A 15,841-nucleotide genomic window follows, 5' to 3' on the forward strand; every position below is an offset into this window, starting at 1 on the left:
TGTGAGCAGCACCTCCAACCTTTCCCTGTTTTACCCTGCCCAGCAAACCTCCGAGCACTTCATAGTATCACAGAATCAGTCAGGGTTGGAAGGGACCACAAGGATCATCTAGTTCCCAACCCCCCTACATATCACAGGCTGCAGGAACCTACTGCACCATTCTTCTCACACATAATTTAGAATCAATGCAAATTTCTTCCCAGAGCAATGCCCAGAGACTGAGAAGCAGGAGGCTAAGGAACATTGAATACCAAGCAGAAGCAGCAGCCACGTAGTGTTTCCAGTCTGCTGTCAGAACAAGGGTCGCAGACAAACTTGCAAAACCATGAAGGCAGATGAGCCTTCTGCAAGCAGGTTCTTCCTCAGGCCTAGGAAGCTTCACAAGCACAAGAAAACTTTTAACAGGAAAGACAGAAACAGTAGGCCAAGCCTAACTGAAAAGCAAATAAGCTGCATTCTGGTTTTCATATGGATTTCTTCAGGGCTGCAAGAAACCACATTACACAGGATGAGTCTCATCCCTTCTTGATCCTGATGACTGTCACAGTCCCCAGAATAAGAGGGGTTGGAAGGGACCTTGGGAGATCATGCAGCTGGTTTAGGCCCTTCTCAGAGGCACAGAATTGCCTGGATTGGCAAAGACCTTTAGCCTGACACTGACAGGTCCTTGACTAAGCAATAACTCTAAGCACTACATCTACAGACTCTTCAACACCTCCAGGGATGGGCACTCCACCACCTCCCTGGGCAGCCTGGTCCAATGCCTGAGAAACCCTTTCAGTGAAGAAATTCTTCACCCTCAACTTCCCCTGGTGCAACTGGAGGCTATTTCCCCTTGTCCTGTCACTTGTGAACCTGGTTGATCTTGGTTCACCTGCCAAGGGAAAATGAACTGGGAAACTGATCTTCACGACAGGGGAAGCTTTTCACAGAATCACAGAGCAGTAGGGCTTGGAAGGGACCTCTGGAGATCATCCAGTCCAACCCCCCTGGCAAAGCAGGATCACCTAAAGCAGATCACACTGGAATGCATCCAGATGATCCTTGAAAGTCTCCACCACCTCTCTTGGCAGCCTGCTCCAGTGCCCTTCTAATCTCAAAGTTCCTCCTCATGTTTAGATGGAACTTACTATGCTCAAGTTTATGCCCATTACCTCTTGTCCTGTCACTGGGGACCACTGAGAGGAGTCTGGTCCCATCCTCCTGACACCCACCCCTTAGATATTTGTAAGCATTAATAAGATCCTCCCTCAGCTTCCTCTTCTCCAGGCTAAACAGCCCCAGCTCTCTCAGCCTTTCCTCACATGAGAGATGTTCCCTGTCCCCTCAGCTTCTCAGTGGCTCTGTTCTCTCATCCCATCCTGAAAGCCACATATGACTACAACCAAACAGCAGCTTTTCACCCCACACCCAACCACCTCAGCCTTCATGCGAGCTCCAGACAGTTTGGAGCAGTATTTAAACTTGTGAGAGCAACAACAGGCTTAGGAGTCTCTGCTTTTCCCCCACAAGGGCTTTTTTCTTACGTGCTGTCTGCAGGTTAGCAAATGCCCCCTCACAGAACTTCTGTCTCCTGATAGCTCTGCTGGGGATGTTCCTATGTGGAAGATCCAACCTGTAGAAACTCTCCCATTATTTTAGAGCCACAAGAAGTGCCTGAAAAGATGGAATCAACAAAGTGCCTCTTGGGCAATGGTAACTTGGACTATCCTTAGCTACCCATGGACATGGTCATGTTCAGCTGGTTGCAGTGAGAGGGCCAGGCCCTTACACCTCCATTCCTTGGGTGACCATCTTGACACAGCTTAGAGAGAAGTATTTTCTGCAGTTAGTTGACAGAAATAGATGAGTAATGATCTCATGCTTTGGCTAATGCTTAGAATAGAATCATAGAATTGTCAGGGCTGGAAGGGACCTTAAGGATCAGCCAGTTCCAACCCCCCTGCCATGGGCAGGGACACCTCACACTACAGCAGGTTGCTCACAGCCACATCCAGCCTGGCTGCACAAACCTCCAGGCAGGAGGCTGCCACCAGCTCCCTGGGCAACCTGTGCCAGTCTCTCACCACCCTCATGGAGAAGAACTTCTTCCTGACATCCAATCTGAATCTACCCATTTCTAGTTTTTTCTATTCCCCCCAGTCCTATCACTCCCTGATACCCCAAAAAGTCCCTCCCCAGCTTTCTTGGAGCCCCCTTCAGATACCGGAAGGCCACAAGAAGGTCTCCTGGGAGCCTACTCTTCTCCAGACTGAACAGCCCCAATAGCTTAACACAAGACTTTCACCAACACAGGCAAGCAAAATGAGCAGACAGAGCTCAAAGCAGCCAGCAATGCAAAGCTTCCCAGCTAGAGCAATCTGCTGTGACACCAGGAACGTGCTGCTTCCTCAGAAGAACCAAACAGCAAAGAAAGCTTCACCTCTACACAGTGCCTTTCATAGTATCTCCTGTTGGTGATTGTCCAAGCTCAGAACAAACTTCAAGGACTGAGAGCAGTAAACCCAGCTTCACAGAGGCTCTAAGAAAGAGCTCCCTTCCCTCCCCTTGTCCTTGATGTGTGGGGGAGAAGAAATCCCATGGGTGTGTACCCTCCACAGAACGGACATACAGTAACAAAAGGGACAGTACACTCTGAGGCTTATGGTACTGTTTATTTCAGTTCCAAATCAACTGTGCACTTGATGTGTTTGGTTACAGTTTGGTTGTGTTTTCAACAGTGGGCAGGAGGAAGAGAGCTGTAGAAAAGCAAGGAGAGGAGATGACCAAGCATCGCTGTGCCATCCTGAGCAACTCAGCCTCGACCCGCACCAGACTCCCAGGGCATCCATGCAAGTGCCAGTCCCATACACACCAGTAAGAGGAGAGGAGAGATGGACTATACAGATGTGGCACTGCCTGCACACTTAGCGACCCCGAGCTCCGCTGTTATCTTGAGGATGGACTACTAGACCCCGAAGGCGGACAGCAGAACTGGTGCAGAACATTATCTTCCCTGCCAAGGAAGGGGGGGCAAGAAAGAAGAGAGACAGAAGGAACAGAATCATAGGGAAGAGCATTAGGAAAATTATGCTTGAGATTTGAGTATTTTTGTTTGTTTGTTTTGCTTTTAAATCCACAGATAGAGCAACTCGTGTGTAGGTACCATCTGCTTCACCCATTCAGACTCTGAGACAGCAACGAGCAGCAACCAAATGAGCCCGGGTCAGCACTTCAGAGTTAAGCTCTTGAGGCAAAAGCCCTTTTGAAAGGGCAATTTCCGCTTTCCCCACAGGAAAAGCGGCATTAGGCAGTCACACACATCCCCAGCCTTCTGTGTTTTTAACGTGCTTAAAAGAAACTTCCCCCCAGGTAATTTCACTGCCCACGTTCCACTGGCGATGCAGAAGAGCTGCTCTCCCCCTCTGCTGGTGCTTTGCATACAGAAACACTCATGAGCAGCAGACTTGCAGCTTTTTACTCCTCCCCCTCCCACCTCCTCTTACAGCAGACAGAAGAACTCTGTTTCCATGCAGAGTTGCCAGCATCATGAATGGTGCTACAAACCAGAAGGCAGAAAGCAGCAGTTTGGAATACCTACATCTGTAATGCTAGAATGTGCTTTATGGCAGGTGGAGGAAGGGGTGCTGGCTTGGCAGGAAGCTCGCACGAGGTCACTTCTTTACCAGTAACACAACCACGAGTGGGCACTTCCTTTAAACCAAATAAGAAGCTAGAGGAGGAGGATGGAAAGGAACAACACAATGAAGGAAGAAGAAGAAAACAAAAAAAAAAAACCACCCAAGAAAACCCCCAAACAAATAGTAAATTCCACACCACTCTCTCTGCCAGCTCCTGCTTGCTATCCAACGGCTTGCTGGGCAGGAACACAGCTCCCCGGTTCTGCCTGGCTGCATCACCGAGGCATCAAGTGGAAAATTACAAGTCTTACTATAATAACTATGCCAGCTTTCCTTTGCCATAGGGTTCCAACACAGATGCCTTATGTAACCATCTGAGCCTCACAGTGCCTTGGCACAGAGGACATGATCTGGTCAGAGCCTGGGCTGGGTTTGCTCCGCTCAGCCGCACGTTGCGTCTGGCTGGGCAGAGCTACGCTGCTTTCACTCTCGTCTAGCTTTTACATCTCTCAGTCTGGTAAAGAGAGGTGACAGTGCTTAGATGTGCTAAGCTATACAGCCAGGCAGTTGCTCTTCAGTTAGAAATAATATCATGTTCCAAACAGATTTTGGTAGAAACAGAAAGGTTGATGTCCCTTCCTTGGAGATATTCAAGGTGAGGCTCGACAAAGCCCTGGGCAACCTGATCTAGTTGGGGATGTCCCTGCTGACTGTCCCTGCTGACTGTGGGGAGGTCAGACTGGGTGATCTTTGGAGGTCCCTTCCAGGCAGGACCATTCTATAAAACATTAATAAATAGTTGTATCAATAGTGCAAAGGATTCTGAGTACAGCTTCTGCTGTTACAGCTTCACTTGTGCCTCATCATTGACAGGCCCAAGGAGTTTGCTGCAGGGGGATGTCCTTATAGAAGGACATGTATGAAGGACATGTGAAATATGTTCTATGTGTCTAAGCCTGGGACATAGTACAGAGCTCATCAGTGGCAAAAGCCAAACAGAGAGTTGTAAAGAATCATATTTAGCTCTAAATTGGTGGGTTTGACTTTCAGGAATCTAAGCACAAAGCTCCCAGTTTTCCCTGACTTGCCATGCAAGAATTCCCCCTGGGCTCTTGGGAAAACAACCTCTGAGAAACCAAACCACTCTACTGCACCATCTTGAAGCATCTCTCAGCTAGACATCAGGGCATGCTAAGCTTCTGTGTTAACCAGTTATGGTCACAAAACAGCCACGATGCCCACCAATGCCTCAGGCAAAAGAAACCCAACTACCACAATCAACCCTTCTACCATGAGTCATGTAGTGGTCTGTTGCATGGAAGCCAACATTACCTGGTGAAACAAAGATTCCACAATAAGACTTCACAGAAGTACAGTAATGTTTTTTTTACCTCCCAGAGGCTGCTGATTAAACCTTAAGCAGGTAGAGACTGCAAGTAAATGATGGGATTTCTCTGGCACTACAACTTCCTTTGCATTAGCATTTTGTTTTCACAGGGATCACTGGGGAAAAGAAAAAGAAAACAAAACAAAAAGGAAAGAAAAATCTCTAGCTTCAGACTTTTGAGAATGGTCTTCTGAGCATGGTAAGGACATCTGATTTAATCTTAGGAGGATGGAAGGTGAAGCGGAGGGAGCAAGGAATGGGTGAGGGCCAACACTTCATGCACATCAGAACACGGAAATCAGGGTGAGGAATAAACACAGCAGATGGAAGGATGCTGAGCTGTGAGCGGTGAGCAAACCTGCCCACAGCTGCAGCTGCATGCCCCAGCCTATTCCATAGCCATGCCATAACTCAGATAGGAATAAGGCTTTGTATTCCCAAGCAAGGCATCTTCCTGACGGATCCATTTCTCCTCTAACACTCCTCACACCGAAGCCTGAAGCACTGACAGCTACAGCAGCATTGGGGAATAAACCCACCCAAACCAACCAACCCAACCGCCTAATCTCTGCAGAGTGGGAAGCCTTCTCCAAAGCTGGGCTGGTGAGCCCTCCTCAGACTGCCAATGAAACCTGCACGGTCAGGTGTGGCGCAGACAGCTTGAAGGTTGATGTGATAGACTCCATGTGGACGGCTGTCAGGTGCACAACAGCGGGTGCAGGTTGTCACTGTAAGGGATCTAGCACCTGAATGGAGAGGCTGAGGTACTGACTTGAGACTTGTTTAGATGATGTGCTCATGAAATGCTGGGAACAGGCTGTTCTTCAAAGAAGAAACAGATGATTATCTACTTTCTCTGGCCCATCTCTGAGCTTGGCTTTGCTCATATGCAAAGCCACTGAGATAACGCAGGCCACAGCGTGCATGAGGCTCAGCAACTCAGGTGAAAGACTACATGGAGTCAGGACCATTTGGAAGCCTCTCCATCCCCACCACCTCCTTTACTCTGCCCTTCACACCAGAGATAAAAATCTGCATTCAAGTGACCAACAACAAATGCAGAGCATCTCATGGTGCTTCAAAGGAGAGTATGCTGGTTATGAAGGCTCTGCTTTGGGAGGCAGGGAGGCAAAGGCAGTCAAAGAATCACAGACTGGTAGGGCTGGAAGGGAGTGCTGGGCACTCCATCCCCCTGCCAAAGCAGGGCACCCACAGCAGCTTGCCCACAATCACAATGGCCAGGGGGGTTTGGAATCTCTACAGAAGACAACTCCAGCACTTCTCTGTGCAGCACAGGAGAAAGGTTTCTCCTCATGTTATCATTATTATTATTATTAATGTTATTATTACTGTTATTATCATTATCATCATTATTATCACCAGCAGCAGTGTGCCCAGGTGGCCAAGAAGGCCAATGGCATCCTGGCCTGCATCAGGAAGAGTGTGGCCAGCAGGAGCAGGGAGGTCATTCTGCCCTGTGCTCAGCACTGCTGAGGCCACACCTTGAGTCCTGTGTCCAGTTCTGGGCCCCTCAGTTTAAGAAGGACATTGAGACTCTTGAACGTTGCCCAGAGAAGGGCAACAAAGCTGGGGAGGGGTCTGGAGCACAGCCCTGTGAGGAGAGGCTGAGGGAGCTGGGGTTGCTTAGCCTGGAGAAGAGGAGGCTCAGGGGAGACCTTCTTGCTCTCTCCAACTCCCTGCAGGGAGGTTGTAGCCAGGTGGGGGTTGGTCTCTTCTCCCAGGCAGCCAGCACCAGAACAAGAGGACACAGTCTCAAGCTGTGCCAGGGAAAGTTTAGGCTGGAGGTGAGGAGAAAGTTCTTCCCAGCAAGAGAGATTTGCCACTGGGATGTGCTGCACAGGGAAGTGGTAGAGTCACCATTCCTGGAGGTGTTCAAGAGGGGATTGGATGTGGCACTTGGAGCCATGGTTTAGTACTCATGATGTCTTGGGTGACAGGTTGGACTTGATGATCTCTGAGGTCTTTTCCCACCTGGTTGACTCTATGACTCTATGATTCTATGATCATTATCATTACCATTATTTTCCCTCTTAATGTCCAAACCAAAATAAACCGCAAAGAAAGCCCACAGCAGGCATCTGGCCTAAGTGGAACAGTGTCAACCTGGAGGTACACTCCACCCTCAGGCTTCCCAAGGCTTTTCTCACAACAGGACAATGTGTTGCATTTCTGCCTGTTTTTGAGCACTGTAAAATGAGCAAGCAGGGGATTACTGCAAGAGCAGCAGTTATTAAAAATGCATTATTCCCCTATTAACAATTCAAAACAGACGCCAGTGCTCGGCTCAACTAGGAATAAAGCTGCTGGAGTGAATAAAAACCCATCCAGCAAAATCAGAGATGCTCCAGATTTCACCCTAGTGCAGCCATTAATTGCTTCTTTCAGAGCAAATTGAATTTTTAATTCTGGGCTGCAACAATTAATCCCTCTGTGTACCTTCTAAATAAAGCCTCAAGACTGCAGGCAGGCTGGAGCATCCATTCTGGGGAGCTGGCTTTCTAATGGCTCCTATTTATAAATCAACAAATGGGAAGACTAAAAAGCTAAGTTTAATGCTATTAATGCATCTGGCAATTTTAAAGCCCAACTGGTTAGTGCTCTAGCAGCTGATTTTCATTCACACAGAATCAGGAAGGTTGGAAAAGCCCTCTGAGATCAAGCCCAGCCTTCTGCCCGACACCTCCATGAGCACCAGGCCATGTGCCCAAGGGCCATGCCCAAAGGGTTCTTGAACACCTCCAGGGACAGTGACTCCGCCACCTCTCTGGGCAGCCTGTCCCAATCCCTGACCACTCTTGTAGCAAAGAATTTGTTCTAATCTGCAAACTAACCCTCCCCTGGCACAATTTCAGGCCATTTCCTCTTGTCCTGTTGTTAGTTACTTGGGAGAAGAGGCCAATAATGGCTTCACTCCGGCCACCTTTCAGGGAGTGGTAGAGAGCAATGAGGTCTCCCTACAGCCTCCTCTTCTGCAGACTAACCAACCCCAGCTCCCCCAGCTGCTCCTCACCAGCCCTGTTCTCCAGACCCTTCCCCAGCTTTGTCATCTTTCTCTGAACCCTCTCCAGGCCCTCAATATCCTTCTTAGAGTGAGGGGCTCAAAACTGAACCCTGTACTCAAGGTGTGGCCTCCCCAGTGCAGAGCCCAAGGGCACCATCCCTTCCTTATGCAACAGCATGAGGATTCCCACAGCCAGGTCAGACACAAACCCAGGAGGATAACTTGAACTTCAGCAGGATATTACAGTGATGTCAAGCTGCAACAGCTTGGACACACAGCAGCTTCAGAAATTTAACTCATGGGGAAACCAGACCAGGTCCTGACATGAGGAATTTGTGTGTGTCCACCACATTTGTGTGTGCCACTGCCTGGGACAGCACTGACATCACTGCAGTGCTTGAGACTGTTCTACAGCACCAACTTGCAGTTCTTTTCTCCTTGCCAAGATCAGAGTGCTTCAGGGCCATAGGAACACTTGTGACAGAAGGAACTTCTGGAAGTATCCTTAGTCCAGTTCCCTGCTTGGAGCATTGCTGCCATCAAGTTGCTCAGGGCACTGTCCAGTTGAAGTGGTATTGCAGAAGACAGATACCACCTCCTCTGATGGCTTCTGCTCCAGTGTCTAACCATGCTCATGGTGAAATTCCCCTCTCCCCACCTGGTATCTAATTGGAGTTTTCCTGACTGGTTTTGTTGCCTCTTCTCCTGTCCTGTCCTCGAAGAGGCTGGCTGCATGTTATGAATATACTGGTTGTTTTGCTTTTATTGCACTTTATTGCCTTTTAATGGTCTTTATTGCCAATAAAATTGTGACCAGAAACTTTGACTTGGAGTCATCTATTAAGGAGCTGAAGATACCAGCTCTGAGACTTGACTTCTCCAGGCTGACCAACCCCATTCTCTCAGCCTCTCCTCACCTGTCAGGTGCTCTGACCCTTGGATGCCTTGGTGGCCCCTTGCTGGACCTGCCCCAGCATCCTGATGCCTTTTGAAAAGCCAGACACTCCAGAGAAGGTTTCATAAGTGGTGACAGAAGGGAGGTTACTCCCAGGTAAAGTGTGTTGGGCTGAGGGAAGAAGGTAAGAGGAGAACAAGGCCATATCTAATCCCCGAACTCCCTTACCTAATCACCCATAAGGGAAAAGGAGGTCAGCACAGACAATGTGCTGCAGGTGGAGCTAGGCAGGTTAGCCTGGTTAAGAGGTGAGTGAGATGGAGAGCAGGTTCAATGTCCTAGCAGGCAGGTAGTGACCAACCCAGATTGCTCAGCTACTGTTAGGGGAATATGAGTGACACTGCCACGTGCTGGATTGTTGGAAGCTCCTCAATCTCCACCCATTCTAGCTGAGTTATGGCAATGTATGCACACACAGTTGGAGAGGGAGACCTAAGCTTCCTTGAGAGCAAACCAATAATGAGGAGACCTTCACACACCCCAAGCCTCAAACAAAAGCTGAAGGTCTTACAGCATGTGTCTGGGCATCACCCACACCTCCATCTTACTTTATGCAATAGCTCTTCTACAAGCTTTACACAGTTAACAGATCCAGCCACCTTTGGGGTGTTCATTTTTTTACTGCACAAAGACAGAAAACACAAAACCAACCCCACAAAGCAGAGCAGGTTAGGAGTTTTTTAAGCAGCAAGTGATGCTGCTCTGAGTTTTAATTCCAGAAGAAGCACTACCAAAGTAGTAACCTATGTGGAGTAAGATATTGAAATAGTCAAGAAAGAAGCATAGCCAGCAGGGCCAAGGAGGGGATTCTCCCTCTCTACTCTGCTCTGCTCAGACCCCACCTGGAGCACTGTGTCCAGTTCTGGAGCCTCTGTTCCAGGAAGGATCTGGAGGTGCTGGAAGGTGTCCAGAGAAGGGCCACAAGGATGAGCAGAGGGCTGGAGCTGCTCTGCTCTGAGGACAGACTGAGGGAGTTGGGGTTGTGCAGTCTGGAGAAGAGAAGGCTCCCAGGAGACCTTCTTGTGGCCTCCCAGTATCTGAAGGGGGCTCCAAGAAAGCTGGGGAGGGACTTTTGAGGGTGTCAGGGAGTGATAGGACTGGGGGGGATGGAGCAGAACTAGAAATGGGGAGATTCAGATTGGATGTTAGGAAGAAGTTGTTGCCCATGAGGGTGGTGAGAGACTGGCACAGGTTGCCCAGGGAGGTGGTGGAAGCCTCATGCCTGGAGGTTTTTGCAGCCAGGCTGAATGTGGCTGTGAGCAACCTGCTGTAGTGTGAGGTGTCCCTGGCCATGGCAGGGGGGTTGGAACTGGCTGGTTCCTTCCAGCCCTGACAATTCTATGATTCTAAATGGCCTTCTATCTCTTAAGAGGTCCTGTAAACTGAAGCACTATAAACTAAGGACAAAGGGAAAACAAAAGCCTCATTAAAAAGCAAGCAGGGAACTCAGCAGTGCTCAAGCCTTGCTCCTCACTGAAGGAATACTAAGTTGTCTCACAACCCAACTATGGATCTCACACCATCGAATAAAACGAAGAGCTGGGGTGGGAGGGAATAAACCCAACACACAAATGGATGCTGCAACATGAACTGACAGGATGGCTCCAAGCATGCAAGGTTAGAGACAACTGAGAAGTGAAAGATTCAAATCAGAAACATGTTTATGCATTTACAGATTTAGGATCCATGGCTTGGTTTTTGTCTTTCCTTATGACCAGTGCAAAGTGATTGGATTTTTCAGCACCAGACTTCCAATCTTGCAATCTTAGTGTTATTCATGAGCTGGCAATTGTCACTACTTTAATCACTAAGAGGGGAAGTGAAAGCTAAAGGCAATTTTGCCCATGGCATGCACAATTTCTGGAGAGTTTTACCATTTCTAGTCCCTGTGATCAGCTGGCTTCTAGGAGGTGGCTGCTACACTCTGGCCCTGGCAATGAGCGGCACTAAGATGTGTAATCACTGCTCTCCACATTTGATCTAAGGGAACGTGGGCAACCCAGAGTAGAGCCACCTATGGGAAATGCAGCATTGTTGGCTGGGAAATGCCTGCTTTGGATCTATTCAGGGCAGACTCAGCTTCCCACCAAGGGTCTGCATCCCTTCAGTCCATCCAAATCCAAAGGTGCTGCTGAGCCTTTTGCAGGGCCATGCCTTTAACCCTCAGAGTGCCACAACAGATGGCTTGTGTCACACGAAATAGACAGGGCTTAACAAAAGAGAGGCTCAGAGCAGCACCAATATCCTGTGTAAACTATACCAACACTTCCATCTGTTTGGTATGTGAGAACTAAACCTGCAACTAGCTTCCTCCTACCTTTGGAAGAGTCTGAGGGATGTGCCTCTTAAAGCACAAGATAATTTAAGGGTGCCTAAGAGGTTAGAACTGTTCTGAGATGCTAAATGTGTCTGATATGGTTTTCTTCCTTCCAGCCTTAAGCTGCTGTTCCTTCTCTCATACTGGATTGCACCATCTTCAAAGATAAAACGTGGGTGGACCATCTCTACTCTTACCTGTACTCTGAGTGTGTGGCAGGGACAGCTAGCTGGGTATGGTACAATGGAGCTGGACAGCAAAACTGGTGCAGAGTATTTAAAGACCTACGACACAAGGAGAAACACACAGTCAAACACCAAGTGTTTAGAAGGGGGCCTTTCAGGGGGGGACAGGAGAAAAAAGGGCAAGTGCTGCTAGGTAGAGCTGAAACTCACAACTTGGAATGGCATTTGCCATGCAGCTGTCAGTTCAGAATCCCAGGAAATAACAAGGGGAATCATCCCCTGGCTGAAACATACACCTCAAGAATGGCAGTGATCGAGTGTGGCGATGCAGGATCGGAGATTAAGTCAAAATGCCAATTTAAGGCTTTGCCTTGCCCTGGGGGCCAGAGGCAAAAGCCCAAGGCTGAGGGTTGAGGTCCCTATGGAAATGAAGCTTCAGGCTTGCATGTTACTCTGCACCAGTCAAGCTGTTGGGTTGCTAATGGAATTGCAAACACAGAGCTTAGACAAGAGGAGGAACAATGCGATGAGCATGGACATCATCTTCAAGCCCAGCAATTATAGACACATTGCAACATGCCAGCTGGAAATTGGAAGGAACCCAAGTTTCACCCAAGTTGTCTCACCCAAGCTGTTTCACCCAAGTTGTTTCACCCAAGCTGTTTCACCCAAGGTTGCCAGTGACAGCCTGAAGTGTGCAATACCATTGTAATTGCTGCCATTTTTTGGAAGCAGGGTAAGCAAAACCAGCCCTAAGAAGCCTTACGACACACAAAGCTGTTCTGCACCCCAGGCCATTCCATTCAGATTGTTCCATCAAAAAGCCCAAGGAAAGCTGTCAAACAAGACAAGGGTCCCATATCCAAAGGAAAGCTTAGGAAACCTGTAGGCCACACGCAGGACACTTGGCAGCATGTTGGGTGATTGTGCCTGGAAACACCGAGCAAGGTTTAGCGGCAGAAGTCCTCCATGACAAAACCACCTGATGGAGTTTCTGAAGACACAGCATTCTTCCAGGGAATCACAAAAGAATGAGTGGGGATTTCATAGACTGAGAGTATGGTTTGGGCTGGAAAGGACTTTAAAGATCATCTAGTTCAACCCTCCCGCCACAGGCAGGGACACCTTCCACCACACCAGATTGCTCAAGGCTCCATTCAACCTGACCTCCAGGAGAGGGAGCACCCACATCCTCCCTGGGCAACCTGTTCCAGTGTCTCACCACCCTCACTGCCAAGAGTTTCTTCCTGATCTCCAGTCTCTGTCTCCCCTCTCCCAGCTCAAAGCCATTGTCCCTCATCCTGTCACACCCAGCTGTTGTCGAAAGTCCCTCCCCAGCTCTCCTGTAGCCCCCCTCAGGTAGTGGAAGACTGCTCTAAGGTCTCCCTGAAGCATTCTCTTCTCCAGGCTGAGCAGGCCCTAATCCTTTAGCCTCTCCCCCATGGGAGGTTCTCCAGCCCTCTGATAATTTTTGTGACCTTCTCTGGACCTGCTCCAACAGTCTGAAATTCTTCTTGTACTAGGGGCACCACAACTGTCCAGCTCTAGAATCCTTAGAGCATGCACACAGGGAGGAAAGAGCCATTCAATGCAAATCCTCATGGAACCTGCAGCATCCAAACTGAGCGTGAACAGAGAATGTGTCCATGTATCCACATGCACCCTTTCCCCCCACCTCATCTTATGCTTGGCATGTTGACAAAAGCTTCAGGAGATTGATTTGAGTTCTTCTGCGTCCCCTGAGGCTTAAAGTGAATCCTGTGAGGTCACTTTCTTACGAGATTAAGCAGGGTGGTTAAGCAAAAATAAAGCCAGGCTTTGCTCAGAAAGGAGTCAGTTACTAATCCTTTGGAGGCAAAAAACCCAACAAGGTCAGCCTGTTCCCACTCCTGCTGCCAACAGTGTGTCAGCAACTGCACTGCCAAGATGAGCTGGATTTCCTGGTTAAAGATAGCAACTCATGGTAACTCCTGTAAAGGACTTGAGCTGTTGGAAATAGAAGTGCAAGACAATTCAGTCAGGAGGCAGATTGCCATTGTGGGACATACCCTGCTAAAGCCTCACAGCACACTGATAGGAACTGAGGGGCACCTTCAAATCACTTGGAGAGATGGATCAATCACAGAATCACAGAATCAACCAGGCTGGAAAAGACCTCAGAGATCATCAAGTCCAACTTATTACCTAATACCCAACACCTCCTGACAACTAAACCATGGCACCAAGTGCCACATCCAATCCCCTCTTTAACACCTCCAGGGATGGTGACTCCACCACCTCCCTGGGCAGCACATCCCAGTGGCCAATCTCTCTTGCTGGGAAGAACTTTCTCCTCACCTCCAGCCTAAACTTCCCCTGGCACAGCTTGAGACTGTGTCCTCTTGTTTTGGTGCTGGCTGCCTGGGAGAAGAGACCAACCCCCACCTGGCTACAACATCCTTTCAGGGAGTTGGAAAGAGCAAAAAGGTCTCCCCTGAGCCTCCTCCAGGCTAAACACCCTCAGCTCCTCAGCCTCTCCTCACAGAGCTGTGCTCCAGACCCCTCCCCAGCTTCTGGACATGTTCAAGTGTCTCAATGTCCTTCTTAAATTGAGGGGTCCAGAACTGGACACAGGACTCAAGGTGGGGCCTCAGCAGTGCTGAGCACAGGGCACAATGACTTCCCTGCTCCTGCTGGCCACACTCTTCCTGATGCAGGCCAGGATGCCCTTGGCCTTCTTGGCCACCTGGGCACTTTGCTGGCTCATGTTCAGCTGCTGTTAACCAGTCCCCCCAGGTCCCTTTCTGCCTGGCTGCTCCCCAATGCTACTGCAAACACTGAGGGACCATGCTAAAAGCAGCTAGGACAGGCACAAGCTGTGTCATCTGACAAGAGAAACACACCATGTTCACCCCAGCTGCTCCAGCCAGTTGACAGCAGCAGGGCAGTAACTCGTACCGGGCTTTGCACCAAAGCCTCACATTGGGAGGGGGACGAGAGTGCTCCTTCCTGCTTTGTGCACACCTGAGTGTTTTCAGTAGAAGCAAAAGGAGGGAATTGGTATGAGGCTATCCCAGAGTCCTCTCCCACCATTCTTTTCGTTTGTTTTCCCATACAAATCTCTCTGTTCTCATCAATAGTATTTCTTCCTTCAGAGAATAAGCCACCAAAGCTATGAACAACTCTCCCTGGCCTCAGTTTTGCTCAGTAAAGCATTTTGAACACAGCCACTCAGCCAACTGAACACAGCCTCAGTTTTGCTCAATAAAGCATTTTGAACACAGCCACTCCAACAAGCATCCATGGGGCTCCAGAATTCTGAAGCCATGAATCCATCCTACTCTGACTTTCCTAGGTTCCAGGAAACCTAAGCAAGAAAAGAGAAAGCTCTCCCTATGAGCTCAGATGCTCAGCTGTGCTTGAGGTTAATACTCACCTATCGCACAAGAGCGGTTAGGAGCTCAGCAGCTTTGAGTTTCATTTCAGAGGTGCAGTAGAAATGCAAGAGTCCAGCCACCTTGATAGCAAATAAGGAGTGCCAGGGGTTTATCAGGCAGCACAGGCACTCTGTGTGTCACAGCAGCAGGTATGGGGCAGATAAAATATGACAACATTCAACTGCAGGCTTGCAATTAAGTTCCTCTATCTCCTTGCTGTGTCCCAACAAGAACAGCTCGGCTGGCCAAAGAGTGCAATTCATAGAGTGACAGAACCATTTTGGTTGGAAAAGATCTTCAAGCTCCAGCCCAGTCATCATCTAACTCTACAACACAGAAGGTTAGACTTCAGCCATTCTTCAGGCATTCAAGGACAGGCTCTTTGCCCAACCAACTGCAAAGCAAACATGAGGTCTGGACTCTGCTCTGAATTTTAAAACTCAAAGGTATCTTGACTCAGAGTTTTGGTTCCTCCAGATCCCACTGGCTGATGCCCAGGCAGCCTGATAAATGATGAGGCTCAGCCTTTAGAGCTCTGCCACAGCATACTAATTTTACCCAGAGCAAATCCACCTTCTGCTGGCAGAATCTGAGATCCATATGTGGCATTTTGTGCCTTCAGTCACCTGCTAAAATGGTAATTCCATTCATTGACTCCTCTGGAACATGCCAGGAAAAGTTCAAATGTCTTCTTTGTGTGTCTGTTTTCTTTGAACTGTATGTCTGGAAGCTTCAGTCAGCCTCCAACACAACTTTGCACTCAAAATAGGATTGATTTGCTAACCACCTAAAGACAGCAGAAGAAATGCATTTAAATAATGTGGAGGAGAAGTATTCCTTCCCCTGGTCACAGTACCATAGACACTTGGCCCTGTTGAGTTCAGCTTCTGCCTCTCTAATCTGTGGCCTTCACAAAATGGTTGAAGATTATAAAGGGAG

At 48.7% G+C, this 15,841-nt stretch overlaps 1 protein-coding gene and 1 long non-coding RNA gene across 5 annotated transcripts in view; both read right to left on the bottom strand.

Moving 5' to 3' along the window:
* The window catches only part of IQSEC1 (IQ motif and Sec7 domain ArfGEF 1), a 539,967-nt gene that overhangs the window by 282,840 nt on the left and 241,286 nt on the right, over positions 1-15,841 (bottom strand). The gene's annotated exons all lie outside the window — the stretch shown is intronic.
* On the bottom strand, positions 2,646-4,994 carry LOC128897656 (uncharacterized). The gene is made up of 3 exons (XR_008462515.1): positions 4,953-4,994; positions 3,581-3,712; positions 2,646-2,995 (listed from the first exon to the last, which is right to left on the bottom strand). It is a non-coding gene; the product is annotated as an uncharacterized LOC128897656 (long non-coding RNA).

The sequence above is a fragment of the Dryobates pubescens genome, chromosome 1, assembly GCF_014839835.1.
Source record: "Dryobates pubescens isolate bDryPub1 chromosome 1, bDryPub1.pri, whole genome shotgun sequence".
Taxonomy (NCBI): Eukaryota; Metazoa; Chordata; class Aves; order Piciformes; family Picidae; genus Dryobates; species Dryobates pubescens.